Consider the following 23220-nt stretch of genomic DNA (forward strand, 5'->3'; position numbering starts at 1 on the left):
CTTTTTTATTAATATCTTCATTTAAACATCTTGATTACAAATATGATTGTAGTAGAGTTTCAGTTATGTAAAGAAAACCCTCCTTTACAAATGCAACATTCCCATCACCGATTGTCCCAAATCTCCCTCCTCCCCACCACCTGCCTGTACTCAAGACAGGCTTTCTACTTCCCTCATTCATTCACATAGTTATGATAGTTGTTACTGTAGATATTTCTCTAACTGCACTCACCACTCTTCGTGGTGAGTTTTATGTCGTGAGCTGGACCTTCCAGCCCTCATCTCTTTCATCTCTGAGAATTATTGCAAAAAATATCTTTTAAGAAAAATTATTCAAAATCTTAAAGACCCTCACAAGATTGTAAGGTAGGTATTCTGGTGTTTGCTTATTGCTTATTTGTTGTTTACTATTTCAGAATGCATTCACATTTCTGAATTGACATAGCTCTGTGTTTCAACAATCACTTCATCTCATTGCTCTTAACCAAATCTCTCATATAGATTTATTTTATTAGAAGTCAAATTAGAAAATAGATATTAGACTTATCAGAGATAAGTCATATATAGTTGTGATTCTAGAGTCAAAACCAATAAAAAAAACTCTGTGAGTTTTTCTCTTAGACTTCCCTATTCACCTTCATCTGCTTCTTCCTGTTTCTCCTCTTCTTTCTACTTTTTTCTATTTTCATCTTTCATTAGTTTCCAGAGGAGTGTGTGTGTGTGTGTGTGTGTGTGTGTGTGAATGTATGTATGTATGAATGTATATGTTTATTTACTTAATACTTACTACTGGATTTCAAATTCATGTATCTGAGGAACTGCTGGAAGGAGAACCCAAGCATATAACTATACCTTTACAAAGACGTATATGTTTTGTATGTTCCTGACATGTAATTTTGTACCTGTAACTAACAATAAATCCAATATCTATAAGTTAAGTTTAACACATTTGCTTTGAAGTCATAATGCTTGGGAACCAAAAAAAGCAACAAACAGAATTACTATACTGCTCATGTTGATTGACCATGTCTATCTAGGGGAAATGGAGTTACTACTTCACTCAGAGAGGAGTGATGCATATATCTAGGAAATGGAGGAAATCTTGGGATTCCTCTTAATGTTGCCAAATTCTAGGACAAAAATCAATGCAAAACAACATCTCTACTGGTAGAATTAGAGTTGGACAAATTTTGCCAAAGTGTTATGTGACAAACTTAAGGGTTTCCTGAAAATGAAAACAATTATATAAAAACAGTCACAGACGTGTTAAAATAGTTCGGGTGTTTATTTTGTTTGTTTGTTTGTTTGGTTTTGTTTTTTGGGCCATACCCGGTGATGCTCAGGGGTTACTCCTGGCTGTGTGTTCAAAAATCGCTCCTGGCTTGGGGGAACTATATGGGATGCTGGGGGATTGAACTGAGGTCTGTCCTAGGCTAGCACATGCAAGGAAGACACCTTACCGCCTGCGCCACTGCTCTGGCCCTTCAGGGTGTTTCTTTCTTTCTTAGGCATGTTAGTGGTATATCCATGCATCTGTATGTACATCTTTTCTTTGTTTTCTTATGTAAAAAGGGCTACTTTTACTAAATACTGTAAGATGTGATATCAGTAAAGAGTTTTATAATTGGTATTTAAGCTATGATATATTAAAGGGAGGAGAATGACTAATTTAATTTCAAAGTGAATTTAATCCAAAGAAAGATTAAGTATATATGAATATGAAGATTCTCTTATTCATCTAAAATATGTGACATGGGTTTTTCATCATTTTCCTTTGTAAGTTAAATACAGTAAAAAGAATATATATTAAGTTGATAAGGATAGCATACTTTTATTTTAATTTTTATTTTTATCCTATTGGCTTACATAACTTTCACAGTAGTATTTTAGGTACATATTAACATTGAATCAGGGGAATACCCATCACCAAATTTGTCCTCCCCCCATCCCCGTTCCCTTCCTGCAACCATATTCCCCACCATCCATTGTCAACTTGGTTAAGCTTGACTATCTCAGCTTTCTCAGTATTCTGTTCTCTTATCCCCGATCCACATGATTCCAATTAAAGAGGAATTGTTTGGAACTGAGAAGAGTGTAGTAAGTTGGTGGCCTTTACTCTCAGCAGAGACACAATACATACTGAGATGTGATTCTGGACAAAAACAGAGAGTCTCAGTGAATCCTATCTTGTTTTCATTATTCTTAGTTCTGCTTCTAACCATCCATATTCATTGGAAGGGCACCTACAGTAATGATCAAGGCCTACTCCTGGCTTTGTGCTCAGGGATCACTCTTGGTGGGCTAGTGGACCATATGGGATGTGGGACTCAAACCAGGGATTGGCAGCATACAAAGTAAATACCCTATGTGCTGTACTACCATTCTGGCCCCACAATAAATATCTCTGATTGCTGACCTATTGGATCAAGTTCTAGATAAGGGCTCAGAGATTTAATGAGACAAAGTCATTCACCTTCCATGAGTTCTAAGAAGAGTTCTTCCTTTGTTACCCACAGCAAAGGCTGGGGTTATTTGTCTCCTTGTCAGGTCAGCTTATTCACCTGCCTCTATGATTCAGGGGGAGCTTTTAGTGACTCTTTCTTTGATCCTCATTCCTCATTTCATAGATTCAGTTTTCCTATTTCTCTCATCCTTGTAAAAGTCTAATTCCCATACTGAACCCCTTAATCTCATAGTCTTCATTTTTGTTCTTCATCTTTGATTGCCCCCCCTCACTGATGCAACCTAATAGCATGATAAAAAACAGTTATCTTTCAATATAAAGAGAAGTAGAGGTTGATGACAGGAAAAGAGGGAAGAATGACAGTGAATTGACATTAAAATGAATAGATAGGAATAGATTGAATCCCTCAAGTCCTCGATTAAAAATATTAAAAATTCCTTATTTTACTATTTCCTCTTTTACTGCCTATCTTCCACCTCTCTGATACATGTTATGCATATTTTTATGCAGCATGTCAATCATTTTAACTTCTGCCCGATAGACATATGTTGATTAAGTCATAGATTTCAAAGTCAGACATTCTGGAATAGTACCCAAAGGAAATAGAAAAATAAATGTGAACTCAAGATCACCTCAATCTAAAGACATTTTCTGTTCATTCACAGTCAGCCCTAATTACTTCTGAGGTTGCCCTTAGATTCAACCTTGACCTAGCTTTCAGTATATTTTCAAATATTTTCAAAACTATGAAAGTCTCTTTTACTTCTGGACACCTGTTAATTCTTTAGTAAAGTATTATCAACATCTTTGTAGCATATACTTATAATCAAGTCAAAGAATTTGGTTCCACATGGTAAAAATAACAATTTTTAATTTTTATTTATCATTTTATTTTATTTTTGTCATCTTATATTGTTAGCCAGCTCTCATTTTTCTCAGACTCATATTAGGTGACAGGAGATTGGTGTTGTTAGATACTAAAGCTTCTGTGACCATTCAAATGCATCTTTTGCCCAAATGCAGCCTCTACTTACATACCTCCTAGTATCTGGAATAGCCTCACAGCCAAGTCAGTGAGTCAGTATTCTGTGTCTCTAAATCCCCAGACATCTGCTTCCTAAAGCTCCCATCAATACCCTTAGAATGTATGAACATGTCTGAACCTCTGGATCCTTATAGTTTTGCAAGAGCATAATTATATGGACTCATTTATCTGACCTGTCTCCTGTTCCTGAGGAGACAAGTCCCAAAAGACAGAAGTGGGGGCATTTTATTCTCTGTGCCCACAGCCTCTGATAGAGGGCTTACTCAACGAGTGGCAGAAACTAACCCACATAGATATTGAGATAACAGACAGAAGACATAACAGGAGACACAAATCCAGGTTCTTATCCCAAATTTTTCCATTTGCTGGCAGAGGTACCAGGGATGCTGAACCTCAGACTCCTCATGGAGGTGGAGTCATGCCCATGATGCTAGGTTTGGTGTAATATGCATATGAGAGATAATATAAACAAGGCTTAGAATTCCAGTGATAGACATGCCACATGGCCATTGAGTCACTCTGGCATAACACAGACAATTATAATAAAAAGCAGACAAATTCTGCCAGCCTCACCAGTCAGCATAAGAATGATAATAAGACTTCGGGATTGCATCTTGAGTTGATGCCTTTGAGGGAAATGCTACCACTTGGAGGTCATTTTGCAGAGACCTAGCCAATTTATTCTTAACTCAGCAAGAAGCACATTAAAAACTAGGCCTGCAGAGAAAAAGCTTTCTCCAAGAAAGGCTCTTCCTTTCTCCATGCTATTTCTCTAATGTATCTTTTTCCATCTGTCCCAACTATGAAGACAGTTGTTCGCACTCAGCCTGTTTCCTGTCTGGACCCTTGCCATCTTCAGCTGCCTGAATTTCTCTCTCTTGCCTCCTGACCCAGCTTCAGTGCCAGACAGCCCAAGATGCCACATCTTAATTCAATGGGCAATGGTGTTTAGGTGTCTGTAACCCCTGTGTTTTCATTTTGGAATGCAGAAATCTTAAGCATGATCATTTACATCCTTTCTCCAGTTCCATTCAGTCATTCTTTCCTGATTTTAGAATGTTTACTTTCCTTTCTCAAAGTGCCTGAAGCAAGCAAAAACTCAAATTGCCTTCTCTACCTCCTATTTTGTTTTTCCTCTGTGTTGTATTTGTATTTTACATCCATTTCTCTGCCCTGAAAACAAAAAACTCTGTCTAATCTACACCCCCAGCACTTGCACTGCAAAATAACTCTGAAGTTTTGGCAGGCTGTAATAGCAGATTAACATGAGAAGGAAATAGAGCTGCCCACCTTTGCAGGGGAATCTGACCATTTCATAGTGTGGGCCCCATACCCAGTGTTCTGATCTCTCGGTTAAAAACGAGGCAGGAGTTTTGCTCCTATGCCTGTCTCCCACTAAACCTAGACCCACATTCTTTTCTTTCTGGCCATCTGGTCTCCTCATTTAACTTGGTCAAGCACAGCTTGAAGACAGTTCCCCCACTGTGCTGGCACAAAGGAAGCAATGGAGACCTGAAATCGCCTGATACATTCTCCGACCTCAATTCCACGCTACTTCTGGTGAAGCAAACCATCAAAGTGATATATTAGAGAACTATGCGCAGCAAAGTCGGTCTCATTCAAAATAAAAAGCAAGTAAGACGTGGACTTAGGATAATTATTTCTGGTGTTCTGGGAAGAAACAACTAGAAATCCTACCTTACTGAACTGTACTTCAAAATAATAATGGGTAACAGCATTTGAATTAGTCTTCACAAGTGAGCAGGATACTTGTACAAATGAAGGACATCAAAGACTAGCATAATACTTGTTTCTATTTGTCTTTTTCTATTTTCAAACTTTTCTTAGGTGCCACAGCCCATCACCTAACTTTTGTAAGCTGAACTTATTTAATCACTCATGTTTTAGTGTATCTTTATTGGCAGCCTCCACTGGGGTTGGCCCTGTGCTTAGTCTAGGTGATAAAAAAAAGCATTGACTTGGGGCCGGTGAGGTGGTGCTCGACGTAAAGTGTCTTCCTTGCAAGTGCTAGCCAAGGAAGGACCTCGGTTCAATCCCCCCGTGTTTCATATGATCCTCTCAAGCCAGGGGCAATTTCTGAGCTCTTAGCCAGGAGTAATCCCTGAGCATCAAACGGGTGTGGCCCAAAAACGAAAAAAAAAAAAAAAAAGCATTGAATTCAACAGATGCAGTTGCTGATCTCATTGTTTTCTTGTTGTGATCAGGAAAAGGAGACAAAGAGCAAATCTGAACAAATATAGACAGTATCAGATGGAGGGTGAGAGTCAGCAGAAAAACAAACAAAAAATAAGACAAGGGAATCATCAGAACAGAAAGCTATTCTTTTCTCTAGGAGGGTCTCAATAAAGGAAGATTTGAACAGGTACCCATCGAGCTCAATACTGAAGGGAATAAATACCTGAGGTCTCTAGAGATTCAGAGAGACAATTTAGGTAGGGAGATGCTTTGTTTGTGAGCTACACATGGAGGTTAGCATTGCTATAGCAGAGTGAATTAGTGAAGTGAAGAAAGGAAGGAAATGTGGCCAGAGAAATAGGAAAGGGTTGATGTAGAAGACTCTGTGTAACATTGACAAGTCTTCAATTTCTATCTTGAATGGGAGAGAAGTCTTTCCACACGTTTAAGCACAGTAATATGATCTGACTTACACTTCAAAAGAGTTATTCAGGCAGAAACTGTCTATCATTTGCCAGTGCACTTATTCTCAGTATTGCCTTTCCTTTCTGTGGTATAGTCACAGAACTAAGTCTATTAGATAGGTAATATACATGCTGTGGTACTTTGAAAAATCAGACCTAAAAAACAAAGCATATGTTCCTTTGGGGCCTTTTCTTCTTTCTCCTGTTCTGTATCCTTAAATGGAATTCAGATAAGATGACTGAAGCTCGGACAGCACCATTAAATAAAGCAGTCCAGAGTCATCTGTTTGTGGCAGTGGTTAGTTGGAAGAAACTGAGGCTAACAAAGACTCATGAAGAAAACCCACACCTACCTACCACCCACCTCCACTGGTTGCCTCTAGCCTTTTATTTTGCGACTTTCTGGCAATTTAACCTAGTTCTTCTTAGCACAATTTTTTTTAAAAAAATTTTTATTGTGACTGAAGTTCATTACATAGAATTATTTACGATACATAGTGACAATGAATGAAGGGCATTCCCACCACCAATGTTGTACTCCGTCCACTCTTGTTCCCAGCATGTCTCCCACATCTCCCTCCTTTACCCCCCAGAATCCTAGTGCAAATGGTCTCCGCCTTACAGCTTATTATAGGTTGGGTATCTATTCTGTTTGGTGTTCCAGTCTGGTCATTTTTTATTTACACTACATGTTCATATGACTAGTCCTGATATCATTCTTCCCCCCCTCAATTTATGAGGCTGAATGATTCAAATTATGCTATTCTGTTGGAGATTAAAAGGTTAAGGAAAAGAGGAGGAAAAAATTGGTATCAACTACTAACAAAAAAAATCACCAAATAATATCCACAAAAGTGGAAAAGAAAAAAAAAGTGGGAGAAAAAAGAGAAGGAAAATAATATCAAAAAAACAAAAAACAAAACAAAACAAAACCAGAAAAAGTGCTGCAGTGGCAGGGTTTGTGTTACCCCATCTTTTTTATTTATTTTTTTTTGTATAGGCACAGCAAGTATTGGGGAAGGAAGGAAATTCCCATGGCCTAAGAGATTCAGGGTTTATCCACTCTTGAAACATATCGTCATGGGAAGAACCACTGGCTACATGCCTTCTCATTGCCATATCCCAGGGTTTTGGGTTTTCTTTGTTTTTTGTTTGTTTGTTTTTTGTGGTATCAGGAACCTTTCTTCTCTGTTGTGGATGAGAAAATAAGGCCACTATACCAAGCAATCTTGGTATTTGCACAGGTCCTAGGACAGGGCCTAGGATAGAGTCTTTAAGGTTCTAGAGATACTGTTCCTCCATTGTTGGTGTGTTCAGTTTTCTGTATCATGTGCTCCATGTTTTTGCTCATTCCCTAAGCTAAAGTCTAGGAAATTATGGTTCCAATGGTTCTGCTCAGTCTCTGTTGTCATAATTGGGCCTCTGTACTAAGAAGTCTTGATTTTTGTAAAAGACCTGGGCTATGGTCTCAAGGTACATTCTGCCCAGTCACAGTTGTCAAAGTCAGTTTTCTGTAGTTAGTGCTCTTATTTTTCATAGTTCAAAGGATGATACATCTTCTGATTTGCACTTAGTATTAGGTGATGTGATAGGACCTCCTGGTCTTAGGTCAAGTTGTCATTTCCTCGCTGTCCTCGTTGTCATATTAACACTGGCACAAGTATATCTCCCAATGCAGCTTAGTTCCTGGTGGTGTTGCATGGGTTTGTTTCAGTTCTACATCTGGGATCTGGGATTTGAGAATGAACTAACACTGTCCAATCTCGTGGAGACTGAGTTATATCCACATGACATATGTCCAGGATGGGAGGCACCCTTGTATAAAAAGTGTGAGTTCTTATCCTTAGAAGATAAGATCTTGTGTATGAGTCCATGATTTCCCCTTATTTACTGTGCCTTTACAAAAATGAATGGTGTCCTTTTGTATTGCTGGTGCTATTCCGGGTAAGGATGACAGGCTACACGTACAGTATCTGTGGTGTGGTCTGAGCTTTTATCCCAGGCAAGACGTTTTCTTGGTTTTTTACCAAGCAGCACCAAAACTGGTGAGGGTAGAGAAAATATGTATATATAAAAATATAATATATAGATAAAATTGAGATATATATATATATATATATATATATATATATGAAGGAAATTGAGAAAAAAAGGGGGAAAAGGTATTTTAAAAAGAAAGTGATTGGGGAGGCTATCTGTATGTTTAGGAATACATATCTTAAGATACATTATTATAAAGGTATTAAGCTAACATAGGCAATATAGGCCTCCCAATTAGGTCTTCTGAAATATTCTTGTGGGGAGCGAAAGCCAAGGTACTTTTTCATATCACAGACTTTGGTCTAGAGTTTAAGATATGATTTGCGGCATTTCAGAGTCCTATAGTGTCCTTGAGCTGGGGTTTTTGCTGCTGCTGAATCTGGTATCATGCAACCATCCATGATTTGAAGGTGGTGAGAGGGGTCACAGGCTTGAGTCAGGAGGCTTATTGGTTGTGGTTTCTTGATGAGACACAAGATGAGGGATCAAGAGGGTGTCGTTCATTGAGGAGCTGGATGGTGATCTGTTGGGAAGGAGGTCGGTCTTGGTGCCTAACGAGTTAAAAACTGAGGGTAAACAGGGTTAAATAAGGGGGAGATAACAAATCCAGGTTGGGATGGGGGGGGGTAGAAAGGTCTCTGGGTGTGGAAAGGCAATATAGAAGAAGGGCTCTATACATTGTATAGATAAAATGTTTAAGGCTAAGGCTCCGTAGTTAGAGAGGACAATTGTATAGAAAGTAACGTTTACTTAAACACTGACTTCAGAGATATATTTGAGTGCTATCCTCCATACATAGGATATTCCATTTCCTTACCTACAAATAGTCAAGAATTAGAATATTTTGGACTATGTTAAAAAGGGTATATGTCGCACCTGCCCCCGCACGCTTTTGAAAATGGTTGAGATAAATCTGCTTTGGCTAGCTGTCCAGGGGGTTCTTTGGCTAGCTGTCCAGACCAGTGCCCACTACATACCAGTGCAAGAGACCAACTCTTGGCATGTGGCGTTTCCAGGCCCAGCTCTCACCTCTGTAGCTTGTGAATGAATGGATAGGGCGGAGTTTTGCTCCACCCTATCCCATCCCCCAGGGCCCAGGTTACCAGATCAGGCCATGAAGACCATTCTGGCTTGGGGGAATCTGGGCCCCCAGACTGATTGGTAGTTCGGGGGTTCTTTGGCTAGCTGTCCAGCCCAGTGCCCACCACATACCAGTGCAAGGGACCAACTCCTGGCATGTGGCGTCTCCAGGCCTAGCTCTCGCCTCTGTAGCTTTAGCACAATTTTTATAGACAATAAGTGATAACGAATACAGGAGTAAAACAAGAATAATTTCTTTCAGAAACAAATATATGACTTTAAAAAGTTAAGTAACAAACAGGGAATTGTGATGGCTCAAAAGGTTGACTATTTTTTCTTAAGGGTTTTTGGTGTCATACCATGCATGTTCAGGACTTCCTCTGACTTTGTGCTGGCAGTACTCAAGGGTTCACATGTGGTAGTGGGGATAAAACTTGGGCCAGCTGCATCTAAGACAAGTACCTTAACAACTGTACTATTCTTCTGGCCTCAGATTGACTTTACTAAGCCAGCAGATCTGCCAGTACTTAAACCTTTACTCCATCCTTTTCCAACCTTGTAGACTTAAACAAGTACTTTAACCTCTCTCAGACTTGGTATGATATCTAGAATATGATAATGAGAACAATACCTACTACCAAATACTATTACTATAATTATTAAATAAGTTAAATAAATAAGTGAATAGATAAAACAAGATTTCACAGAGTTGGAGATCTGACCTACTGGTTTCCTATCCCTCCTCTTTTCTTCTCTATCTTTTCACTCCTCATGGATCTACCCAGGAAATAGTGATCCTGTGAGATGGTGAACATAAGGCAGACTTAGGTGGAAATTTTTTTGTTAGTAAGAAAGGAAGGAAGGGAAGAAAGCAAACAAAAGAAGGCTAACTCTAGGGATGGAGATGGTGGAGATCCTCAAGGCTTTCAATTCAGCCAGAGTGATATTAGAGTTGTCCCTAAGCAGGCTGAAAGATTTCAGAAGGAAGTTTCTCCCCTAGCCCATCTCCAAGAACATTTTCAGTACTCCAAGTTGTTTCTTTCCTTCTGGTCTCTCTGTCTTTGCTATCACCTCTTTTCTTTCCTTTTCCAATATAAAAATAGAAGTAGTGAACATCTTGCTAAATCATCTGGTTCTCAGACTGTTTTTCCTTGGAGTGACTGAAGCTTTCACTGGACTGGCAGGATGTTTTGAGAGGGCATGGAGAACCCTCTTCTCTGTATGTGTTTTTAGCTGAGTACTGGGCATTGGAATGAAAAGCATCACATACATGTTTTCTTTTGGTAGCAGATTTTCTTCCTAATTATGTTTTTCTTAGGCTAATATTAAAGTGATTTTGTTTCCTCTGACAACACTAAGTACAATAATAACAGGAAATGGCCCAGAATCACACAATAATAAAATATATCTGGAGGGAAAAAAATAAATCTCAGAGCATATTTTGCTGCTATACTTACTTTTAACTCCAACTCACCCATCCCACCCCACCCCTTGCCAACTCATCTCATCCCCTTCCATTCTATTCCATTTCATATTATCACACAGCACTTCATTCCATCTCCTATCATTCTATTCCATCTCATCTAATTTCATTTCATTCTATTCCATATTTTATCATTTGATCCCATTCTATCCTATCTCATGCCACTATTTCATCTGCTTGCTTAATCATTCATTTATTAAAAAAACTAACTAGTAAGATTAATAAGGAATATTTAAAATTCAGATTTCTTTTTATTTCAGAATCCTGTAAAATACCATAATTTGATATTAGAAAAAATATCACTTTTTGTATTAAGACTCACATATTATTACTTGACAAAAGAATTGTGTAAAAAATTAAGTAAAAATAACATATTCCTATATTTGATATATCCTATAGAAAAGGTATTTAAGTTAAATTTAACTAACCACCAGGAAATTTTTGTTAACCTTTTCCCATTGTTTACAAAATACAAATATTCTGAAGGGCTGTTTTCTAAGATTTTAACCTTAAAATAAGCTCCTTTTTTCTTCTAGTTGATTATTTAAATGTTGCCAAATATGTTATTCAATTAATAATAGCATGTACTGCTCATCAACATACTTAATTCAGCTAGAATTTTGAAGTCAAAATTCCTTTGCTATTGTAAGCTGATAGCCAGCATCTTTTTTATATTTTTATTTTTTGGCCACACTCATTGGCACTCAGGGGTTACTCCTGACTCTGCACTCAGAAATAGCTCCTGGCTTGGGGACCATATAAGACGCTGGAGGATGGAACTGAGATTCGTCCTAGGTCAGAAGTTTGCAAGGCAAACTCCTTACCACTGCACCACCACTCCGGCCCACGACCGTCTTTGATCTTATTTCTAGTATGTGCTCAAATCTCACTCAAGGGCTCTTTACATCACACATCAATCCTTCTTTAGGAAACAGAGTCCTTAGTGATAGCCTCTTTAGTTCTTTACCTGGGGATATAGAATGAGAATTATAAATCCATCAGGACTTATAAAGGAGGAGTGAAGAATTTAATCTGTAGAGATATTTAGTGAAGTAACAGAAGAGACAATCTAGGTTAGAATCAGGGACTACTGTTCTGAGAATGGTCAGGGAATCCTGGTTTATTCAGCAGACTTTGATATTGAGCAAACAACTATAAATTAGCATTTTTAATTAGTTACAATTGTCTGCAAGGATACCTAAATCAATCTCAATCCCAAATAATTTAGCTCGTGGCATTTTATTAGATGATACTTGTTTCACTCTCTATTGCCAATTAGGCTCAGCAGCACTTACTGACAGCAGAGATGTCATCTTAGAGGAAGCATTAATACATTCACCACTAAGACAAATAATTCATTGTTCATTGAGAGGGTCTCCTTTCTTTGCAGGGAGGCACAGTCTGAGTAGCTGTTGACATACCCAGGTTTGGAGCAGAAAGAGTCCCCAGGGAGAAGGTAGAGTTTATGGAAAGCTTTATAAAAAATGATTAATATTTTTCTTTCTGAAGTAAAATACCCAGGTGATAAAACATTTAGAATACTGGTAATGAGTATTGACTCCAGCAGTGGGATTGGTGTTGAAATATTATATGCCTAAAACTTAATTATTTATAGCTTTGTAAATATGGTTATTTAATTAAATTAAAATTATTAAAAATAAAAGCTTTCCTCAAATATAAAATATAAAATAATATAATTTAAATTATATGAATATAGAGTAATTTTGGTAATCAAAGTAATATAGTGAAAATTACTAGAATACCATAATCCTGCTATATTTTCTCTCGTCATTATTCTCTGCATTTGTTTTGTATTTCTAAGAGTTGAAAATATGCTGTTTCTAGTATATGAGTCTTTGTTTCATTCCAGTCCAATCATTCCACTAGTTCCCTTGAGATTCCCCAAGTACTCCAGGCATGTTTGTGCCTTGTGGCCTTTGCACTTGCTGTTCTGTCTTCATGGAATGTTCTTCCTCTGTTTTCTAATGACTATCCCCAATTCTTCTCAAGTTTGCTGCTCAAATATCACCTCCTTCAAGAAGCCATCATGGCTAATAAACTAATAACTTTGCTTACCTTGTCAATCTTTTCTTCTCTTACTCTGCTTTCATCTTCTTCAATTTATCACACTATCACACTACCTGATTTGCTTTCTGCTAAAATTTAAGTTCCAAGTTAAGTTCCAATTAACTTACAAAAGAACAAATTTTATTTTGTTTTATTTTTACCATCCTTTTATTTTTTTAAATAATTTCTTTATTAAACACTGTAATTACAAACATAATTGTAGTTGGGTTTCAGTCATAACAAGAACATCCCCTTTCACTGTGCAACCTTCCCATCACCAATGCCCCCACATCTTCCCTTCCCCACCTGCTGCCTGTATTTGAGACAGACGTTGTATATCCCTCACTCATTGACATTTTTATGATAATTCTAAGCATAGTTATTTCTCTAACTGCACTCACCATGCTTCATATCTTGAGTCGGTTCTTCTGGCCCTATTCTTTGGGAATTATTTCAATGTCGTTATTTTTTCTTAAAGCCCATAGATAAGTGAGACTATTCTGTGTCTCTCTCTCCCTCTAACTCAGCATGATAGATTCTATGTACATCATGTATAGGAAAATTTCATGACTTAATTTCTCCTGATGGCTGCTTAATATTCTATTGTGTATATGTACCACAGTTTCTTTAGCTATTCATCTGTTGAAGAGCATCTTGGTTGCTTCCAGAGTCTGGCTATTGTAAAAAATGCTGCAATGAATATAGGTATGGGAAATCTAAACACTGTCCTGACACCCCTGATAGGTCAACCAAGCTGAAACCTAACAAGAATATATCAGCTCTGAAAAGAGAAATGAAAGAAAGTATATATGTATATATGGCACTCCATCCCCAGAAACCTGGATACACATTCTTCTCCAATGCACATGAGTCATTCTCCAGGATAGACCAGATGCTGACCCATAAAACATATCTCCATAAAGTAAAGAAGATAGAAATTATACAAACTACCTTCACTGACCACAAGGCACTGAAATTAGATATGAACTACAAAAAAGAAAACACAGAAGAAAAACATTAACACCTGGAAACTAAACAGTTCAATTTTGAACAACCAGTGGTCAGAGATGAAATAAAAAAGAAAACCAAATATTTCCTAGAAACAAATGACAGACACAAATTGTCAGAATTTATAGGATACAACAAAAGCAGTACTAATAGGGAAATGTATAGCCTTGCAAGCACACATCACAAAGGAAGAAGGAGCCTATATAAAAAGCTTAATGACACAGCTTTTAGAACTAGAAAATGACCAACAAAAGGAATCAAAAATAGGTAGGCAGAAGGAAATAACAAAGCTTAGAGCAGAAATCAATGAAATGGAAATCCAAAAAATCAACTTGAAAGATCAATGAAAGCAAAAGTTGATTCTTTGAAAAAATAAACAAAATCAGTAAACCACTAACAAACCTCACAAAGAAACAGAGAGAAAAATCTAATACACCAGATTAGAAATGAAAATGGGAAAATCACTACAGATACTGCAGAGATTCAAAGGGTAAACAGACACTATTTTGAGAAACGATGCTACAAAACATGAAAACCTGGAGGAAATGGATAAATTCTTGGACTCTTATAATCCTCATTGGTTAAATCAGGATGACCTTGCATATCTAAACAGACACATCACTCCTGAGGAAATTAAAATGATCATCAAGAGTCTTCTCAAAAACAAAAGCCCAGGCCCACATGGATTCATTAATGAATTTTTTCAGACCTTTCAAGAGGAACTTCTACCAATTTTCTTCAGGTTCTTTCATGAAATTGAAGAATCAGGAACATTCCCAAACATTTTTTACAAAGCTAACATCACCCTGATACCAAAACCAGACAGAGATGCTGAAAAAAAAAAAAAAGAAAGAAAGAATAAAACTACAGACCAAAGAAAGAATAAAACTACAGACCAATATTCCTTATGAATACAGATGCAAAGATCCTCAACAAATTAGATTTTGTACTTTTCTTTGTTTCTTTTAACAATATTATATACTACTTCAGGATCACTAAATATTCTTATAAATCCACTTTAATAATCCATGGAGTCTATGACTATGCCTATTATATATAAAGATGTATGTTATGCAGTGTATTTATATCTGCATATGTAATATTCATATGCCATATATACTATATATGATTATATTATGCCTGTCATGTTATAAGAACTTGATTGAATATTTAATTAAGTGGTCCACTCTACTTTTCTCCCTGATTAAAAAAGGTACAGTGTATTCAAATTATTGAAGTGATTTATCTATACTGGAAAAAATTTAAAATATTGAAAAAGTAGTTGAAGACTTTAAATAGAACAACAGTCTTTGAGCTAAGGAGAAACAAAAAATTTCTAATGTAAAAAATAGGGGAGATGAGAATTCCTGTCCAACTAGTAGGATGAGCCACACCATTAGCCTTGGGGGGGTCAGTGATGTGACAGTAACCACTTTGTAAAAGTGTAAATACTATAGCTTACAGGAAGAAGATGTAAATGATAAAAATTGGTAGGTGGAATGGACTTAATTGTGCCTCCCCTAAAGTCTTAGGTGTGTTCTGACTTGCCAGACAGAATAGAATGACTGTATTTGGAGATATGGCCTTGAAAGACGTAATGAAGGTAAGATGTAGTCATAAGGACGGGATCTTATTCAGGATGAGTAGTGAAGAAGAGAAAACTGAGACACACAGAGCCTCTATTAAAGCAAGTACAGAAAGAATCATATGAGACTATGAAGAGAAAGCAATCATCTGCAAGGAAAGAAGCACCAAAAGAGAATAAACCTGTAGACTTCTAGCCTCTGAAACTATGAAAATAATAGAAGTTTGAGGTTATATAATAAAATAAAATAGTTGAAACCATCTGATTTAGTCACGGATGTAATTCATTAGTAAAGTATATGCTTTGCATATTTTAATCCCAAGATTTTATATCCAGAATCATTAAACATAAAAATAAAATCCCAGAAACATAAGAGTAAAATAAAATAGTTTATAATATTTTGTCCAGAAAAGAATAGATAAATAAATAATAAATAGATAATAAGTAAATAAATAAATAATAGAACATGAAGACGTTAAAATCCCCCTTTTATTATACATAAAGGGCCAAACTTTCTATGAAACTATTTCTAAAACTTAAAGTAGAAATTACTATATATACAAAAGAATCAATATTTGTATTAGCTTCTTGCTTACTGTATTCTCATTCTAGAAATTAAGTAATAAAATATAACATAGGTCTCAATAACATCAATGTGAATGTCAAAGAATGGGTAATTATTCTGTAATATAAATATTTCATTTCTCCTGTTCTGTATCTCACTTTTATTGCTTAATTGAGTTGACTAATATTTAGTAAACACTATGCACAGTTCCTAGACAATGATGGTAAAGCATTGGTCTCTCTACCATTATGAAAATTAAATGGTTCAGTCTGTCATTGACAGAACAAAAGCAGTGATTTACAATATGTAAACAAGGGCCATCACTGTGTTGAAAAAAACTTTATGTATAAAAACAATGCAGGCCTGATTAGGCAGAGAGACCATAGTTTACTGACATAGTTTAAGATCTACAGTAGGTGATTTCTTGAGAATAGTTTTAGGCCAACAGAGAACAGATTTTCCTATTTATGTGTTTTCAGAAAGTGTGGTGAATCTTTGAGTTTTGCGGTATATATAGAGGAATTAATGACCTGGCAAGATACATATGGGAACCTTATAACCCCAGAATATAAAAGCATATATCATAGAGGGCACTTTAGGTCTACATACCCAGTTTTATGGCACAATTTTTTCTTCCCCAGCTCTTCATAACATGGAGCTCCACCCTGTACTACAAATAAATCCAATAAAGCCTGCTATTGTGCCTAAGGTTTGGGAAGGACTGGTAGACGTTTAGTATAACTGTCCTTCATTAGAGTTTATGCATGCTTCCTATCCAAGTTTCCAGAACCCTTACTTACAAATCAGTACTTCTTAAAAACCACAGGCTATGGCCTAAACTGCTTGTACCACGCCCTAAGGCAAAATTTCCAGGCCACATGAAAACAGGGGTGTGCACAGTTTCCAAAAATTTCAGTAGAGTTGATCCACCTGTATATAGACATGGCACGCGGCTTTCAATCTTATAATTACAGGCTTTATAAAGCCCTCACATTCCAGTAAAGAAAAGAACAATCAAATTTCAGAATTACTGGGTCATAATTGTGAGTGAATTTATGAGTATTATTCCACACAAAAATGTTGCTAAACTAGAAAGAAGGATATGTTATAGAGTATAAAGAACAAATGATTATTTATGGCTAAAGAGTTCATTCTTGTATTCAACATGGGGTTGGAATTGCTGGAGGATGAACCCAAGTCTCACACATGTAATCCAAGTGAGCTAAAGTTACATCCGTGGTCTTTTTATTTTTAACAAGCATTTAACTACAGTGCTAGATACTGTTATAGTTGCTGAGTGAGACAAAGATTTCTGCCCTCATAGAGATCACATTCTATGCCTGGAAAAGTTTCTTTGTCATGGAGACATTTAAGATGGATAGGGCCTTATTGTTGCACAACTCCGGGGGCACTACTTACCTCACAGTACACTTTGATTCATACCTTGCAATTGTCTGAGGAGTTCTACATTGAGTCACTTGACTCTTGAAAAAGGATTTTTTTATAGGTAAAAGAAAGTCAAAGTAGACCTATTACAGGGAAATAATATGTGCAATCATGTCAACAATCAATAATTTAATGCTTTTGTTTTTATGATAGTAGGTCCTATGCCCTGTTGAAAGAAAAATTCTATCATCTGCATATGAAAACTACATCTCTCCTCTAGTAATACACATTTAAAAGATGATGTAGGTTTTGCTTTTATGGTTTAGACCAGTGATGGCTAACCTGTTTGAGCCAGAGTGCCCAAACTGTCACACAATGCCTGGTCCTCTCAATGGCCAGTCCGGCCTTGTTGCCAGGTGAGCTGCAAAGCAGACACCAAGCACACTCGCCTCCCAGTACGTGTCGCATCTTAATTGCGGACCTTCCCGGGAGCCAGCTGCAAGGCCTTTGCGTGCCACCGGCAACAGGGCCGAACTGGCCATTGGGAGGACCAGGCATTGTGCGGCAGTTTGGGCACTCGGGCTCAAAAAGGTTAGCCATCACTGGTCTAGGTTTTTCTAGATCACAAAACAAACTTTTCCATCACAAAAGAAGCTTTTGTGATGAAGTAGAAGATAGAAGGGAAAAGATAAAAGCACGACATAGAGAATGGATTTTTAAGAATCAAAAGACCATTAAAGAAACAAATAAAAAGACCGTCTTTAAGGAAAGTGGACAGATTGGCCAAAAAAATGTATCATGGCATCTCCTTATTAATCTCAGATATTAGGTCTTCATGATAATGAATAAGAAGTGGTCATTTGTCAATAAATGTGGATAGATGAGCTTGTTTCTCTAAATGATTGTGGACATAGTATAGGGATTATTCTTTTTTTAGGGAAATGATAGGCATAATGCAATGGTGCATGACTCTCTTCCAAAACAGATAAACCAATCATTGCTTAAAGAGTTTCTATCCTCTTCCTCTTGCACTCTCTGTTAGTGAGTGGTGAGGAGAATAGTACATTGAGAAGCTTGGGAGCTGGAGCTGGAGCACAATGTGTCCATGAAGACATGAACTGGGGCTGAGTTTTGAGGTCAGATTTCTCTGCAGAGCCTGACATCTGTTGCAGAAGCCAGCATGTTATTTATCAGGCAAATTGAGCCAAAAAGACAGTATTCCTCAGGGGACTTATGGAAGATGTTGTACAGTCCACACAAACACAGCAACAATGGTTGGGTTCAGAGGAAAAGTTCAAACATCTTATAATAGTTCTCAAACTCGAGCACAGACCTGAATCAACAGGAGGGCTTGTGAAAACACTAGTAGTTTGGTTCAAAACTAAACACTGGTGTTAGACTTTAAGCAGACAAAGGGACAAAGGTTGAGTATTCTCATTTTTTCCAAGTCCCTAGAGCTAAACCACAGTCACATAACCATTTCTTCTGCAGATTACTCAAGATCTGGAATCCTTGTCATGGGATAGATTCTCCATCACTTTTCAGAAATGTAGCAATCAAATTAAAATATAATAATTTCATAGCTACCAGCCCTTGTGATGTATTTGGGGCCTACAATATCACTTTTGGGGTGTTTCAAAGCACCAAGCATAGCCTTGAACATGCTAAGCATGTGCTCAAGTACTAGCTCTATCTTTTTTGCTACTCAAAATATTTTTTATAAAGTCAGAACATAAAATCCTTAGTGAATTTTTTCACCTTAAATTCTTCATTTCTATTTTATAAAGTATTTTAGAGAGAGAGAGAGAGATCTGCTTAAATGTGGTCCTCTCCACTCAGTGTTTTCTCATCTCTTAACTCTAGAATAGAGTTCTCAGTTTATCCCATCTCTGTAGTAGTAGATCATGATATTCCTACAGACTTGTACATCAAGCATCCATTCTCCATTCACTTGGATGATACCATTGGGTCTATGTAGCCAGACTCTTGTAACTAAAGTCTGTCCTGAGGAAAGATGTCCATAATCCACACCTTCTAGGAGCTGGTTTATGAAGAGAAGATGAAGGAACAAATAACTACAATTCACAGCAATTGATAGTAAAACTCTCTGATGGAGACATTGGGAAAAGACTCTCAACTCAATTTTGACTGGTTCAGAAAATAATTTCCAGAAATATATCCTTTCTAGTATGCGAAAGATGAATGATATTAGCTGATAGGAAGTACATAAAAGTAATATTCTGGAAAGGACATGACTGAAGAGAAAAGTCTCTGATTCATGAAGAGACAGCTTAGAGGAGAAATGAAATTGAGGAAAAGTTTGGAATTGATTTATGAAGGGTCTTATAGTACCATGGGAAGCAGCCTGAATCTACACAGAAGATAGCACCCCTTGATGAACTAAAAAGTGAAAAATAAAGACTGTGCCTTGATAAATGATCACCATGACATGATTGATTGCAATGTCAGAAATTTTAAATAAGCTCTGTCTTCTCGGTAGATTATAAGAAGAAAACACCTCTTGCCACAAAAAATTTTTACCTAGTAGGTTCAGCTACTACTATTAGTATTATCACTTTTTTTTGTTTTTGTTTTTGTTGTTTTTTTTTTGATTTTTGGGCCACACCCGGTAATGCTCAGGGGTTACTCCTGGCTATGTGCTCAGAAGTTGCTCCTGGCTTGGGGGACCATATGGGACACCGGGGGATCGAACCGCGGTCCATCCAAGGCTAGCGCAGGCAAGGCAGGCACCTTACATTTAGCGCCACCGCCCGGCCCCGTATTATCACTTCTAATGCTGCTATTACTATGACAGCATATACAAACACATGCACACACAGCATATACAAACACATGTATACACACATACACACATCACGGTCTAGCCTATCGAACCCTAAGTTTAGAGGCAATTATCTTCCTAAAGCCATAACTCAGAAAGATATTGGGCAAATATCACCTGGAAGTTCCCCAAGCTAAATCTCAAGAAAATTCATCCAGTGTCCCCAATGGCAATGAAACCCCAAAGTTTGAAAGGACCATTTGTGCAATGCACATCATGGTTTCATTGTGGAGGTTTTTGTACAGCTGTGGTTGGGTCTTCCCAGTGCTTATGAAATTAGGAGTCACAGGTAATGAGAAAATGTGCATGACTTCATAAGACAGCATATTTATACATAATAGTTATGACCAAACTGAGTAAGCATACTTAACATACTCCAAAAGAGTAAGCATATATTACATTTAGACAGACATATATATATATATATATATATATATATATATATATATATATATATATATATATATTTATGTATTTAGAAGGTCCTGGGAGTTCTCTAATGTGTTTGTTTTAAAGGCTTAAAAAAACTAAAATTAACTCTTTTCCCCTTAGTTAATTATTTGTGGAGTAGGGACTAGGGCACACCTCGAAATATCTAGGGACTATTCCTGGCTCTGTACCTAATTAGAGGTGACCCCTGGTGGTGCCAGGGATTCGAACCAGGGTTAACCCCATGCAAAGCAAGCCCTCACCTTCTGTACTAATTCTAATTAGTATATTATTTTTTAATAAGAAGAATATTCTGGTTAAATAAAATTATATTCAGCAAATAATTTAATTCCCTTATCTAAGAAAGAAAGTAGATGGTTGAAAGTAGGGAGATTAACCACTAAATGCTTATGGTAAGAGCCATTAACATTTTTGGAGGGCCTCAGCAGCATGTTTGAGTGATGACTCCTGACACTTCTTACGACACTTTTATCCTTCTCCATCCTCCTTAATCCTTTAGTCTCCTTCTTCTGCACCTACTGCCAAATGTGGCATATTCTGTGATTCCCATTTTAATCTTATCATTCCACCTCTTTTTTTATATTGTCATATACATGGATTTCTTCAAATACTAATGTGAATTCCTACCTCCTGGGCACCAATTCCATATTTTAACTTCTCATTTATTATAACAGCTATGTTTCCCTTTGCTTCAAGTTGAATAAAACTGAAGAGTGTCATGTTAAGTGAAGTGAGTCAGAGGAGAAGAATACAGGATGATCTCACACACTTAAGGAGTCTAAAGAAACAAAGTAAGAGAATAGAGAATGGCCAATAAAAACAAACCTTGAGATTTAGCCTACAGAACAGTCTGCTAAGAGGGCTGTAGGTGGTGACAATATGGAAAAGGACCTAGGGATAGTGGTAGAGAAATATTGGCACTCTGGTGTTGGTGTGGTGTAGTAACAGTGTATGCTCCCCAAATTAATGTTAGTGCTATTTTGGATCATTATGCCTCAATTTTAAAAAAGGAATAAAAATGGATCCTTTACTATGTAATGAGCCAGGGCTTCTAACTAGAATGAGTACACAGCAATTTTCCATGTCTGGCTGTTAGGTTTGCCATGTGGCCAGCTTTGGCCAATGAACTATTAGAACCAGAAGAAAAGGAAAACTTCTCAATGATCCTTAATGTTTTGGCTCTGCCTACAAAGATCTGCCTTCAATAGTAGAGAAGAACAACTTATGTTCTTCTGATTCTGTTCCATTGATTCTGGCAGAGAATATTTGAAGGTGATTTGAATCATACTTGATGCCTGGGACTAGGTGGAGCAGCTGGGATTGATTACATGGTGGGCATCAGGAATTTTGAGGAGCTAGGTCTTATCTTTTTTTTTAATATGGAATGCTTCACGAATTTGCCTGTCATACTTGCCAAGGGCCATGCTAATCTTCTCTGTATAGTTCCAATTTTAGCATATGAGTTGCCAAAGTGAGTATCCTATTTTACCTTGATTGTGACAATAGTTTAACAAATATATGTCCCCCAGACTTATTAAATAATAGATTTTTATTGTCATTTATGCATCCATGAATGTTTTTGAGGGTTTTGTTGTTGTTGTTGTCGCAGTTTTGGGGCCACACTTGGTGATGCTCAGGGGTTACTCCTGGCTCTGAGCTCAGAAATAGCTCCTGGCTCAGGGGACCATATGGGACGCTGGGGGATCAAACTGTGGTCCTGTCCTAAGTCAGCCACATGCAAAGCAAATGACCTACCACTGCACCACCGCTCTGGCACCACCACTCTGGCCCCTATGTTTTTGTTTTTAAGTAAACAACTCTATTGTAAGATTTCAAAATAAATACAGAGGTTTGTCCTTTTAACAAAAGACTTCGTAATTAATCACTTTTGAGTAAGCTGTACTTGCAGTTTGTTTCTTTTAATATTTTATTTATAAAAGTAAAACATTCTAAATAAAATTTTGCTTCGTGGAGTTACCTTTAAATGACTATTGAGTAATAAAAAGAAAATTGAGGCTAGCTCTAGCCACATGGGGTTTGGGGAGACCCCATGTGGAAGGCCTTCTCCCTAACTTGGGTGCGCTGGGAGCCTTGATAGGCCCCCAGCCTTCCCCTCTTCTGTCCCCGGCCTCCAGGCCTTCTGGGGTTCCAGCCCAGGAGGCCAGAAATGGTGGGTCTTAACTTGGGGTTTGCTCAGATTTGCTTGGTTGCACTAAGTTTGTCACTGGCATTTTCTGACTAGTCCATGTATTAAGAGTATCCCTTATCTTGATGTTTCTTTTGCATATCCAGAATGTCCATTTTTTATTCTTCCCTTTCCCACACCCCTACTAAGCTCATTTTTACTCCTTAACTCTCTCACCTCCCCAAACATCACTAACCCACATTACTCTTTTTAACTTTAGTACTGCACAATCCTAATCACAGACCAAAGCCGTGCATTGTGTGTGACAACCCCAAACTGTTTCAAAAGACATAAAATGGACACATATTTCTTTTGAATATTATGTGTCTTTTCTTTGACAGCTACAAGTCTTACTAAATA

General features: G+C 37.2%; 1 non-coding gene across 1 annotated transcript; it reads right to left on the reverse strand.

Annotated features, from left to right (window-relative positions):
• Positions 1–22048: 22048 nt before the first annotated feature.
• On the reverse strand, positions 22049–22156 carry LOC126023687 (U6 spliceosomal RNA). The gene has a single exon (XR_007500780.1). It is a non-coding gene; the product is annotated as a U6 spliceosomal RNA (small nuclear RNA).
• Between the last annotated feature and the right edge of the window lie 1064 nt (positions 22157–23220).

Source organism: Suncus etruscus, chromosome 11, assembly GCF_024139225.1.
Source record: "Suncus etruscus isolate mSunEtr1 chromosome 11, mSunEtr1.pri.cur, whole genome shotgun sequence".
NCBI lineage: Eukaryota > Metazoa > Chordata > Mammalia > Eulipotyphla > Soricidae > Suncus > Suncus etruscus.